The following is a 12500-nucleotide window of genomic DNA, read 5'->3' as shown; positions in this document are numbered from 1 at the left end:
TGCAGGGAGATGGACTCCACTTTGCAGCTTTGTCGTAAGACAAAACTGAAAAGTGATTGGGCATAGCTCAAGGCTCAAGACCAAAAAGATAAGACGTCATAAAGATAAGGCGTCATACTACCTCCCCATCGAGTAAGTAGAGAGGCTGATTGAATGGAAATTATAATGGACTTTGAGGTGGTAGCATCTGATGGGTCTGTAACGGGGAAAAGTTTTTTTGATATTTTTCTGTATAAATGGTGTGATGAGAAAGAGACCATATGAGGGCAAAGCAATATGTGACGGATATGTTAGTTACAGGGGTAACTGGATAATGGGTTGTTTACGCTAGGCCTCCTAAATGTACAGTTGCCTGTTACATCTCTTTTCCGATGGATTGTAGAAGTGGCAACTCGGTGTTTCAGGCCAGACGCTGACATGTGTCAATGAAATTTTATGTCAACAAACTTAGGTTTTTAACAAATGCTAATTATTTGGCCAACAAACTACTGTGCATCTCCCATCAGATGAATTCTCCCTCTTTACAAACTAAGACTTATGTCTCGTAAGGCCAATATCATATAATGTGTAATAGTCATATGGTATTAAATATCCAAATTAATGTTGTTTTCAATTAGTGGGAATTTCACAGCGAAGCTAGGAAAAATCACTAAACTACACCTGCGCTCGTTTAACGGTAGTCTGTCTACCTCTGTTCCCTTTCTTCCATTCAGTGCATTCTGTATTTATTCATGCATCTCTTCTTTACTTGGTACTTGGTTCCCAAGAACAAACACCATCACCTGTCAAGGAAAATGGGAATCCTTCAGCATAATGTTATGCAATTTACTTGTCACACTGGCAAATATCGAATACTAGGTGAATATTTTTTTTCTCGTCACCAAGTGGCTGTATGCTTGTGCGTAGCTGCGTGTATATGTGTGCACAATATTTTAGAGAATTAACATTAAAGCATTTATAATATCATACGTTTCTCTTAATAATGTCATCCCCTCCTCACCTATATCATAAGACATCGTGAGGTTCACTGGAATTCCATGAGCCTGTTCTCTCCAGTCATACACTATTAGCCTCGGGCAGCGCTTCTCTCTAAAGCCACCCACATAACATACAACTCGCCAAAAACATAAGCGTTATTTATGTTGGTATACCAATTATTTTGATGTTATATTACACACACACACTGTTATATCAGTTCTGAATAAAAGTAAAATTCCATAGAAAGTCAACTAATTCTTATAGTAAGATTTGCTCCAATTCGTTCAAGCTGTTCTAGGAAAATGTAAAGAAAAAAGGAGTGTCCACTTCCACTCTCCACCGAAAACGGATGTTCCAGGTATACGTTGAGACAAGTGTACGTGGGGCTCACAGTCAATACTGATGGCAAATGGTCCACGTGCCGGTATTTGGATTAACACTTCGATGATGAATAAGCTGTAGTACTTGTGATTGAAAGGCTAGCTTGTCTCATTCCTCAGTAGTACATGTGGGCAGGCTTACAAATATCCTAATACATAGTTGTCGTTTGTGCGTGCGCGCGTGCGTTTCGTTTGTGTGTGCACGCGCGCGCGCGTAAGCACGCACACACACACACACATATACATATATATGTATATCTATATACACAAACATATATATATATATATATATATATATGTGTGTGTGTGTGTGTGTGTGTGTGTGTGTGTGTGTGTGTGTGTGTGTGTGTGTGTGTGTGTGTGTGTGTGTGTGTGCGCGCGCATGTAAGATAGTGTGTATAAATAGATAGACACACACACACACAAGAACAAAGAAAGACAATTTTTTTTCTTTTTTAATATTACAAGATTTCTCAATCAGAGCATCTGTGGAGTCCGCAAATTGTTTCACAATAACAATTAATGAGTCTCAGTGTCAGGAATTTAAAACCAAATTTGGTTAGTTTAGTTAATATATAGTTAATATTTAGTTAGCTCCTATGTTATACGACCAAGTTCTCTCTGTGAACTCTGTACAGTAGAGGCAGACACACACACACACACACACACACACACACACAGCAAGTTTTTCTCAATACTTTTACTTCTCATCACATGACCAATAAAACTTTAGTTTCCTTTTGTTCAAGATGTCCAACAGCCGGTCTTCACAATATATTTTTCTCAGCACTTCATCATTCGTTTTCTTTTCAGTTAATACCAGTTAATACATAGTACTCGTCTGTAACACCATAGTTCAAAACTATTGACCTTTTTCTTGTCTATCTTCTTCAACACCCAGCACTCAGAACCATATGACGCAATTGGGGAAAATATGAGTTCAGAACCTCAGCTTTGTCCGTAAGGTAAGCTTCGGTCTTTCCAGATGTTATTGGAGAGCAACTGTGGCATTTTGGCAATGGCAATTCTTCTTTTTATCTCCGGTGAATCATCATATGTATTAGTAAAAACAGCTCCAAGATAAGTGAACTCTTTCACATTTTCCACAACCACTCCATTGATTGTAACATGTTCATCATCGTTCATTGCCAGTTATCTTCGAATCTTCATAGTCTTAGTTTTCTTAGCATTAAGAAATAAACCAGCCTTTTCGCTTGCTTCTCTAACTTTATCTAGTAGTTGTTGTAGTTCAATGATACTGCTGGCAATTAAAACTATATCATTGGCGTATCTTAGATTTGATGTTTTGTATCCTCCGACATCTACAGTTCCCTCAAAATTCTCTAGAGCACCTATCATAATTGCTTCAGAATATATATTAAAAAGGTGCGGAGAGAGAATGCAACCTTCTCGTAATCCTTGGTTGACTTCGAACCATTCTGTTAACTCATAAGTGGTTCTTACAGTTGCTTGTTGTTGGTCATACATGGCTTTTATTAGTTGGATGATGTGTTTTGGAAATTTCCTATCGTTCATATTCCAGAGGATATCGTGATCAACAGTATCAAAAGCCCTCGAGTAATCGATGAAACACAGGCAAAGGTCTTTTTGATGTTCTCTATTTATCTCAATTTTAGACTTAGAATCTGGTTTCTGGTACCTTTTCCAGGGCGAAAGCCTGCTTGTTCGTCTGCAATTTCTTCTCTTAACTTCAACTTCATTCTTTCAGCAATAATTAGAAAAAAAAATTGCTGCTGTGACTTATTAATGCAATTGTCCTGTTATTGTTGCATTGGAGTGCGTCACCTTTTTTACATATGGGATTAAAGACTGATTTTACCTAGTCTTCTGGCCATCTTCTTTTATTCCAAATTTTCGTAAAAAGTTTGTAGAAGAAGTATTCAACACTTTCGCCATCATTCTTGATTAGTTCTGCTGTTATTTCATCTATTCCCGGGCTCTTGTTATTCTTTATTTTTTTTATGGCTTTTATAACTTCGTCTAGCAGTGGCGGTGGTTCATCTTCGCTGTCATTGAGTCTAATTAATGGTGTTAGATTTTTTTTCTTTATGTATAAGTTGGAGCAATATTGATTCCATCTATCTTTGACTTCTTTTCCATCACATAAAACTAGTCCATCTTCAGTTTTGAGTGTCCATTGTAGGTTTAAATTTTCGTGTAATGTTTCGTACTTCTTTCGTAGAGTTCTTTAGTTGTCTTATTGATAGAACAGTTTTCAATTCTCTGTAAATGTCCATTTAATTATTTTTCTTTACCTCGTCGCATTAATCTTTGAATTTCTGTATTTTGGTTTTTGTAAATTACTTCTTCAACTGGATTATTGATACCCTTTGATTTTAGGCATCTTCTTGTTTCAATTTCACTTAGTGTTTTTTTCCCAGATATCAGGGGGAATTTGCCTTTTTCTTTCTGGCGATAGTTTCTTAAGCAGAGATTAGCAGGAGTTCTTTTACTTCTTACTACAACTCATTTGGTGTTTTATCATCTTCACATTGATTGAGCAATTCAAATTTTTTGACAAAATGTAATCTGTAATTTTTATCAAGATTTTGTAGTCGAGCTTTAGAGTGGGTGTTGGACGCTTTCCCTCCCTTTAGTCTTTTTTGAAAATCGGTAGTTAGTAGTTGGTGGTCACGTTGCAGTCGGGACCAGGTCTTCTTTGGGATTTTTTATACCATTTCCCTTTTTGGTTCAAAAACAACGTAGTTTTTAATTTGGTTGCGTGTTCTTTTGTCTGTTGAAAACCACGTGTACAAATGTCTTGGGGGTTTTTGGGAACAATGTGTTTGGGTTTTAACTAGATTATTGTACTACAGAATTCAATAAAATCTTCACCTCTTTCATTTATACTCCAAGGACGAAATTTTCCCCAGATGTAATTTTTTTGATCATTTTTGCCTACTTTGGCGTTTAGGTCTCTCATAATTACTTTTACATCTCTGTTAGGGATTGTGTCTAAAGTTTCTTGGAGAGTTTATAAAAATTTCCATTTCTCCCTCACTGCAATGTTGGTGGTGTTATAGCACTGTATAATACTAATGTTATGAGGTTTTGCTTGTATTCTGACTTTTATAACGCAATCATTTATTAGGCTGTACCCAAATTTGTGCATTTGCAATTTTTTTCGTGAGAATCATAGCAACCCCCGTGACTTAATTTCCTTCTTCTTTTCCAGAAAAAAGAACGGTCTTTTTTTCTTAGTTTTGAAACTTCCATTACTTTCCAATTGGTCTCGCTCCCAGTACTTGAATGTTGCATCCATCCATTTCGCCACAGACAGCATGTAATTTACCCACCTCTTTCATTTTCCTTACGTTCCACGTTCCGATTTTTAATGTGTTTCTTAATTGGGCATGTTTTCTTTATCTTCTTTGTCTTCCCGATGCATGTTTAACATTTTCAGCCTGGTTGCCCACTGAACAACGCGCCCTTTATAACCCACGTGACGGGGATGTGGTATGAATTATCATTTCTGTATTTAATCATTGGTGTAGAGGTTTGTCCAGGAGAAAAGAAAAGTTGAGTGGAATCCCCTAGGCTCCTTTTCAAACTATCCCCTGCCGCTTTGAAACAGTTACACCGCAATACGCCAGACATATTTTTTGGTGAAACCCGTAGTCAGTAGAACCGAAGGTGTTTTCACCAGATATCCCCTGCCCTGCTGCTGACAGCTTCACCGCAACCCTGGCATAGGGAGCTAATAGGGTGCTATCTTGTTCATGGGAACCCAGGGTGCAGTTTATTGTCTTCCCAGGACTACTAATTATATTATATATATATATATAATATATATAATATATTATATATATATATATATTTTATATATATATATATATTATATATAATATATATGTGTGTGTGTGTGTGTGTGTGTGTGTAATTTATATAACATATTCACACACACACAGACACACACACACACCCCACACACACACACAGATATATATACACACACACACACACACACACACAACATATATATATATATATATATATATATATATATATATATATATATATATATTTGTGTGTGTTCGTGAATATCTATTAATATGCGGTGTGTGAGTATGTCTCGGTATTTACTCTGAACTTTTTCTTTGCGCACCCTGAAGACTCCTAATTTGTGTCAGCTTTAATCCAGTCGCATTCAACTAAACCCGAGGTAATCAAAAACCTTTTGTCAGCTTTTTTTTTTTTTTTACTGTCGAGTTTCCAGTTAATAAATTGATATGACTTTCCATTTTTAATATTCTCATGATGTATCAACTTCCTTTAATATTTTTCATAAAAAAGGTTTTAATTTTATCGGTATTACTATTATTAGTATAATTAAAATAATTTTCATCATTAATACCATTTATAATAATAATAATAATAATATCATTATTAGCAGTATCATTATCATCATCACCATTATCATCATTATCATAACTTTATTCTCATAAATATCCTCATCACCATTTTCATTCTCACTGCAATAGTTTCCAATGTGCCTGTAAACAAACATCTAATATCCATTGACCAGTATGCAAAGGAAAGGAAGAGGGAGGGTAAATAGCAGGCGAGAGCAAGGCAAAATGAAAACTGCGACATAGGGAAAGGGAGGGCGGTAAGAGCGACGGAAAATTAATGCTAAATAGTGAAGGAGAGAGAGAGAGATTGAGAGAGAGAGAGAGAGAGAGAGAGAGAGAGAGAGAGAGAGAGAGAGAGAGAGAGAGAGAGGCTAGATTCAAACATCCCTGCTACAGGGTAAGGAGTTGACAATCTTGAACTGTTCCTATAAAAAACAAAGGAGTCCAAAGTTTTTTTTTTTAATATCACAAGATTTCTTTATCAGAGTTTCTGTGGAGTCCGCAGATTGTTTTACAATAGCAATTAATGAGTCTGAATGTACTTAAAACACCCAAATTTGGTTAGTTTATTTAAATGCACAGGCGTGAGCAAGCCGTGATATATTTGATTCATAATCATAGCATTATACTCGTATAGTAGCATTACGATGAAAATTTAGGCTATAACATCATGATCTGTATTATATCAGTTAAAAATAAGAATACTGTGGTTTTTCTGCTTATCTACCACTCCGATATACATTTTGGGCGTGGAAAGGCATTATTACATTTGATATTTGGCCATCAGATGATCACATAATGTTGTATCAACATGATCACACCTCGAGATTTCAACATTGTAATGATTATCCACACAAAGCGTACGACATGGCCTCGTTATTTTTCATGATTCATTTTCATCCAGGTGTAATTTATAATATTTCTTGCACCTTTGTCTAGTGTGTTCAGAGTGTGGAAGGGACTCTGTGAATCGCATAAAAAAAACCGTGAGCCTTAATTCAACATAAATCCGGTGGCTATGAATATTTCTGCAAACTTTTTCCTACTACGCTGGTGCTGCTCTGTCTTTTTTGGGAGTCGTGTAAAATACACTTTGGTCCGACATTTTCCATGGTAGGACAGAACATCCATGTAGGGTTTTAGTCATGGGTATGTTCAGCTGAGGTAAATGTTCACATGATGCTTATAGCCATGGATTTGAGTATAAATCGGTGTTGTCATTCGAAGTTAGCTCTTGTGTTCTATGACCAAGTTGTCTTTGGAACTCTGTACAGTAGAGGCGTACTCTAATTGATTTGATACTAAATTATTTTTTTATCGAGATTATCAAACCACATTCAGAAGCCCTTGTTGAAAGTATATCAATCGTCTGCTGCATTCTATCCTCGGATGAGGATTTACTGCAAATGTCATCGGCATAATAAATAATGGAGTAATTGCAATCAAGTGATATATCGTCTAGTAATCTATGCATTAGGATGTTAAATAGCATGGGACTAATTACAACTCCCTATGGTGTGCTGAGTTCCAACACTTTTGTATGAGTATTCTTAATGCACCCGAAGTGAGCCTGAGCCGGTCAGTTCAATGGATACATTTGAATCCATGTCAACAGCTTTCCCTGTATACCAAAGGTAGCTAGCTGTTCAACGATCATTTTTCTGTGTGCAATAGCAAAGGCATGTTGGAGATGACTGGGTTTGAGTTTGTCAAGTACTCTGCAAAACAGTGCTGACTGCTACGTCCTGGGAGAAATTCATACAGTCTGGGAGATAAAAGAAGTCTTCAGAATTCTTCCAAGTACTTTGCACAGACAGGAGGTCAAGGAAATGGGTCTGTATTAGTCAGCATTGGATAAAGCTTTTAATACAGGAGCTTGGGGGGATTCCTTGTGATAAACTTAGTCTAATCAGGTGTAAATGTGGGTTGCCTGCTAACTGAGTCAACCTCGCCAGGAACGGTTGCTTTACTCAATTTCCAATCGAGGAGGAGTCATTAGCCTATTATATTAAGCTTTCTGTGATGACTTATTGAATTGATCTTTTATCCTTGTGGAAGTAAGTTCAACTGAGAATTCCCGGCCCACCGCTCTAGCAGTAGATTCCCGTGACTCATATATTCAGCAAAGTATTTTTTTATACTTAATTACCGTAAGACCTTCATGGAGGCTGTTACAGATATGACTAGAATAGCATTATAAGTGAAATTTCTTTGATACACAGAGTATTATTCTGGATATGATTAAACTATATAATATATAGTGCAAGATATTTGAAATCGTATATCTTGAGCATACAGACACACACAAAATTACATATTTCATGAGTAAATAAATCATACACCGACTTTTTTAGTTTCTAAAAAGAAGTAATTAGAAAAAAAAATCTATGTAAATTACAATAAAGCATATAATATGGAATATTAGCACTAGATAGATCTTTTTTTTGAATAGCAGGTAGAGGGTGTCTTCAAATATTTGCACTGATATAGTAATTCTGATTTATACTAAGAGAACGAGAAAAAAAATCTAGAACGACTAAGTCTTTAGCCACAGTGGTTTACTTGAAAACCTACCGAGTATACCATCTCCTCAACAAAGTGACATAACACTGTCATGATACAATATCAAAGGACGTTATTTCTATGAAGGTGTTTATTCTTACGAGCGAATGAATGCAGAAGAACTGAGATATCTAGCATATAGAACCCAAGAGAGCAATACAAGAGGAACATTACTATCCGTTATTCCCCCTCCCTCTCCCTCCCATTTAGTTCACTTTAATTTACATAAATAGCGTGAGTGAGCGCCCAACAGCGTCTGCTTAACTGAGAATTTGGCGGCGCACAAGAAATGTGTAAAACCCCACGATGGTTACGTCTCTGCATATTTGAACGCAAACGCATGTCATTTCATACTTCGCTGAGCAGACCATCTTTCTCGGCTGTAAGACAGACATTCACATTTAGTGTTCTGTCTCTTTCCGCCAAAACCTCATCATTTCAGAGTATTTATTAACTCAAGGGATGAAACCTGAGCTTACCATCATCACCGCAACCACCTTGTTCACCTACTAGACCGTTTTACTCTTGACTAGTACCTATATAATTTAGTTTTACACAGCCTTAACTTTTATTTTTACTATTTATATAATATCATAATAATTTGTATTGTTTGCTTGTCTTTTTTATTCTTGCTTTATGATCCTGAATATTGTCTGTAATATTTATTACATACCTATGTAAGTTTAGATTAGAACAAACTAGTTTTATTGTCTAACTGCCTTTTGGTTTGGTTCATTGTTACAGCACTAATGATGGAAATTTATGAAATGACTGTAATAAACATGTACTTCTTTACCTCTTCGTTTTCTCTCTCTCCCTGCATGTAATATTGGCAGCTTTCTCGTCTAGGCATCTTGCTGACCCACGTTCAAATCTCGAAACTAATGCTTATTCTACATGAATCAGGCAATACCATCAGCAGTAGAGGAAGATCCATTTTATTCCGCTAATACCATCAAACTAACCTCTGATTGCCATGCAGCCTGCAAACCTTAGCTGACTGATTGCAATAAGCATGCCAGAATGGAGTATTCTTTCGAGTATGCTGATAAGAACTCTTCTTACTGGGTCACCGTCGTTTTCTGTGATCAGAAAACATGCTCTTCAAAAGGAATGTGGAAGACAAAACATGTTTGCTATTCGATGATCCACCTATAAACAGTTGGTAACATTTTAAATATCTGTAATATTTATTTATTCACTAAAGATTTGAACCCCAAAACATTGTGGAGAACACAAGGAGCGGCAGTCACTACTGGCCTGTTTAAATGTGGGGTAGGCGGGCTGGTTGGCGGGGGGAGCAGGGCGTTCTCGTAGAAGTTTTGTTGTTGTCAGTGAGAGCTATGGCTTTCCATAAACCAGAACCTTTTTTTCTAGTTCAGGGTAACAGTCCCATTCACACATCAAATGTGGTAAAGGCATGGCATTGCCTAAATCACCAGACTTAAATCCCATCGAACATGATTGGGCGGCTAAAATTAACTGCATGCATGGAAACGGCTGTGCAGCGATGAAGGGCAAAAGCTGGCGACGGAACTAGCGGCATCCATGCCACGATGTGTGGAAGCTGTTTTATTAGCAGGGGAAAGGAATAGAAATATTCAAGTAAATGTCCTTTAAATCCATAAATCAGTGAAAAAGTAGGAAGCTTGCATTGAAGTGCACGAATATCATGAGCTAACGATATTTTTTTGATAATCAGTGGCAACCCCCTCGCCGCTGATGGTTAGTTGCCATGTCCCCTTACCGTGAGTCATTTACTTCTTAGCTAGTTTCATTATTTATTTACTATTATTATTATTTTAAGAGGCCATAATTGCTCCAAGGTATGCGGATCCCTTTTGTTCTGCTGGCAACATCCGGCGGGACTTGGCAGTACACAGCAGCATGCAGAATGTCAGAACTGCTGGGGTCGGCAGATTTACGGGTCTGCCGACGTGGAAATCTTGGACGAGGTGTTTATATCATCGGTGTTGGCTATGGTATTCCCCAAGCCAGAGACATTTTACCCCGTCCAGGATAACATCACTAACTATACAAGCAGTGTTTTGCAGGCGTGGTTTCGGTAATACCCCGAGATTACGCTGTGCCACATCCATCCAAATCGCTAGTCCTTAACGCTGTAGCGTGACACACTGTACTCAGCAACCCCCCTCCCCTCCCCTCCTTAGATGATGCTGGTTCTGTGTGTTGTGTTTCATGTGTGTATACACTCCCATTGCGCGCGCGCGCGCGTGCGTGCGTGTATGTGTGTGTGTGTGTGTGTGTGTGTGTGTGTGTGTGTGTGTGTGTGTGTGTATGTGTGTGTATATGCGTTTTTTTTTTCTTTCTTTTATTCTTGAAGTGCCCTATCCTACAAGGACGTTGGCGATCACGGATTTTCCATGATTTTCTTGGCAATTTAGAGCGGTGGTTTGCCGTTGCCTTCTGCCTGGTGTTTTTTATCGAGTCACCATCTCTATTTACCCAGTTCTCGGACCGTCACTGACTTGGGCTGGCTTGCCCACCCAGTGGCTAGGTAGGCAATCCAGGTGAAATTCCTTGCCCAAGGGAACAACGCGCCGGCCGGTGACTCGAACCCTCGAACTCAGATTGCCGTCGTGACAGTCTTAAGTCCGATGCTCTAACCACTCGGCCACCGCGGCCACATATATATGCGTACGTATGTCAAAAGACATATATATATATATATATATATATATATATATATATATATATATACATGTGTTCTTATGCAAAAGATTTATTTATTTTATCTGATGGATTTTATATATATTTTTTCACTCTTTTTCGGTCCTCTCCTATTGTTTGTTTTCAAAATTTATTGCTATTTTACAAAGTATAAACTGTTCACATGTCACGGCCTCCCGCGGCCTTTGTACTTTCTGTGAAAATATATTCGTTGTTCAACTGCACCAGGATGCGTTTCTCTCCTCATCCTCTAACATTTTTATACATATTTTAAAAAGAACTGACAGTACATGGCTGACAGATTCAGCTAGAACATGTGAAAGGACGGGATAAGTTAAATATTGACCTAATGAGGCCGTATTAATCAAAGATAAAAGCTGGACCGTGCTAATTTGCACCTATACAAACACCACATAGCATATGCAGCCTCCTGGTTCTTCTATTTGACTTCTTTTCCGTCTTATGTATTCTACTGCATATTTTCCTTTCATTTTACCCTCCTGCATCTTGCACTGTTCTTATGCTAGCCTATCCCTTCTTATTCTCCCTGGACTCTTTACACGGTGACTTTATTTATCTCCTTCAAATATTCTCCACTCATCTTGAGTCAATATGAGATTTCCGGCTGTGACATCCCACAAGGTCATATTCCCCGTGGAATATCAGCAGTAGCAGTGGTAGGGGATTTAACATCAGGGAGCGGGCTTACCCTACAGATGCAGACTGACCTTCATGGGGAGGGATCTTGGCCCTTAAGGCACCCTTCTTTGTAGGAGGGGTGTGACTACAATGTCCGTACATACACCGCCAAGTTTATATACGCAATCCCCATGACGTTTCCCATACATTTAGGGCATGGGAGCGACATTCCAAACCTTTAATTTCTATTCTTCAATTTGTTTCAGTTGTCAGACAACATTATCATTACCACGGAAGTTATTTAGGACTTGAGTTACTTGGATCATACATTATATTTGAGCAGGGATACCACTATCACGTCGAGCTCACAGCACTCACAGACTGAAGCATACTTTTGGCTTTGTGTCTCTTATTACTGATGTTTGCAAACTCGATGTGAAAGAAGCGTTCTATGCCAAACACATCCGTGGCAGACATTTGTCCCTGGCGAGACATTTGCATTGTCCTGGGCGACTTCAATGAGGAATGAAGATTTCTAGCTCCTGGTATCAGTGCTCCAACCTGCATCAGTGGGCATTACAAGTACTTTGTCCAAGGAGATCAATCACATTCTTGTCAGCGCTCGCTGGAGTATCCTTCAGAATTGCAGGGTTTACCGGAGTGCCAAGTTCTGTGGCACTGACCATAGCCTGGTAGTGGTTACCCTATGGTCCACTTCAAAACTCCTTGTCCCTTCAGTGGCCATTCTAGGGTGTTTCACTTGGTCGGACTGAGTGAAGAGGAGTGTGCCTGAGGGTATGCCACGACAAGCTCTGATCGATTCATGGAAATTGAAAACCTGACAGACCCAGTTGCATTGTGGTAGTCCTTCAAGTGC

Source organism: Penaeus monodon, chromosome 35, assembly GCF_015228065.2.
Source record: "Penaeus monodon isolate SGIC_2016 chromosome 35, NSTDA_Pmon_1, whole genome shotgun sequence".
In the NCBI taxonomy this organism is placed as follows: Eukaryota; Metazoa; Arthropoda; class Malacostraca; order Decapoda; family Penaeidae; genus Penaeus; species Penaeus monodon.
The sequence above is the reverse complement of the archived record's forward strand: the minus strand, read 5'-3'. Positions refer to the sequence as shown.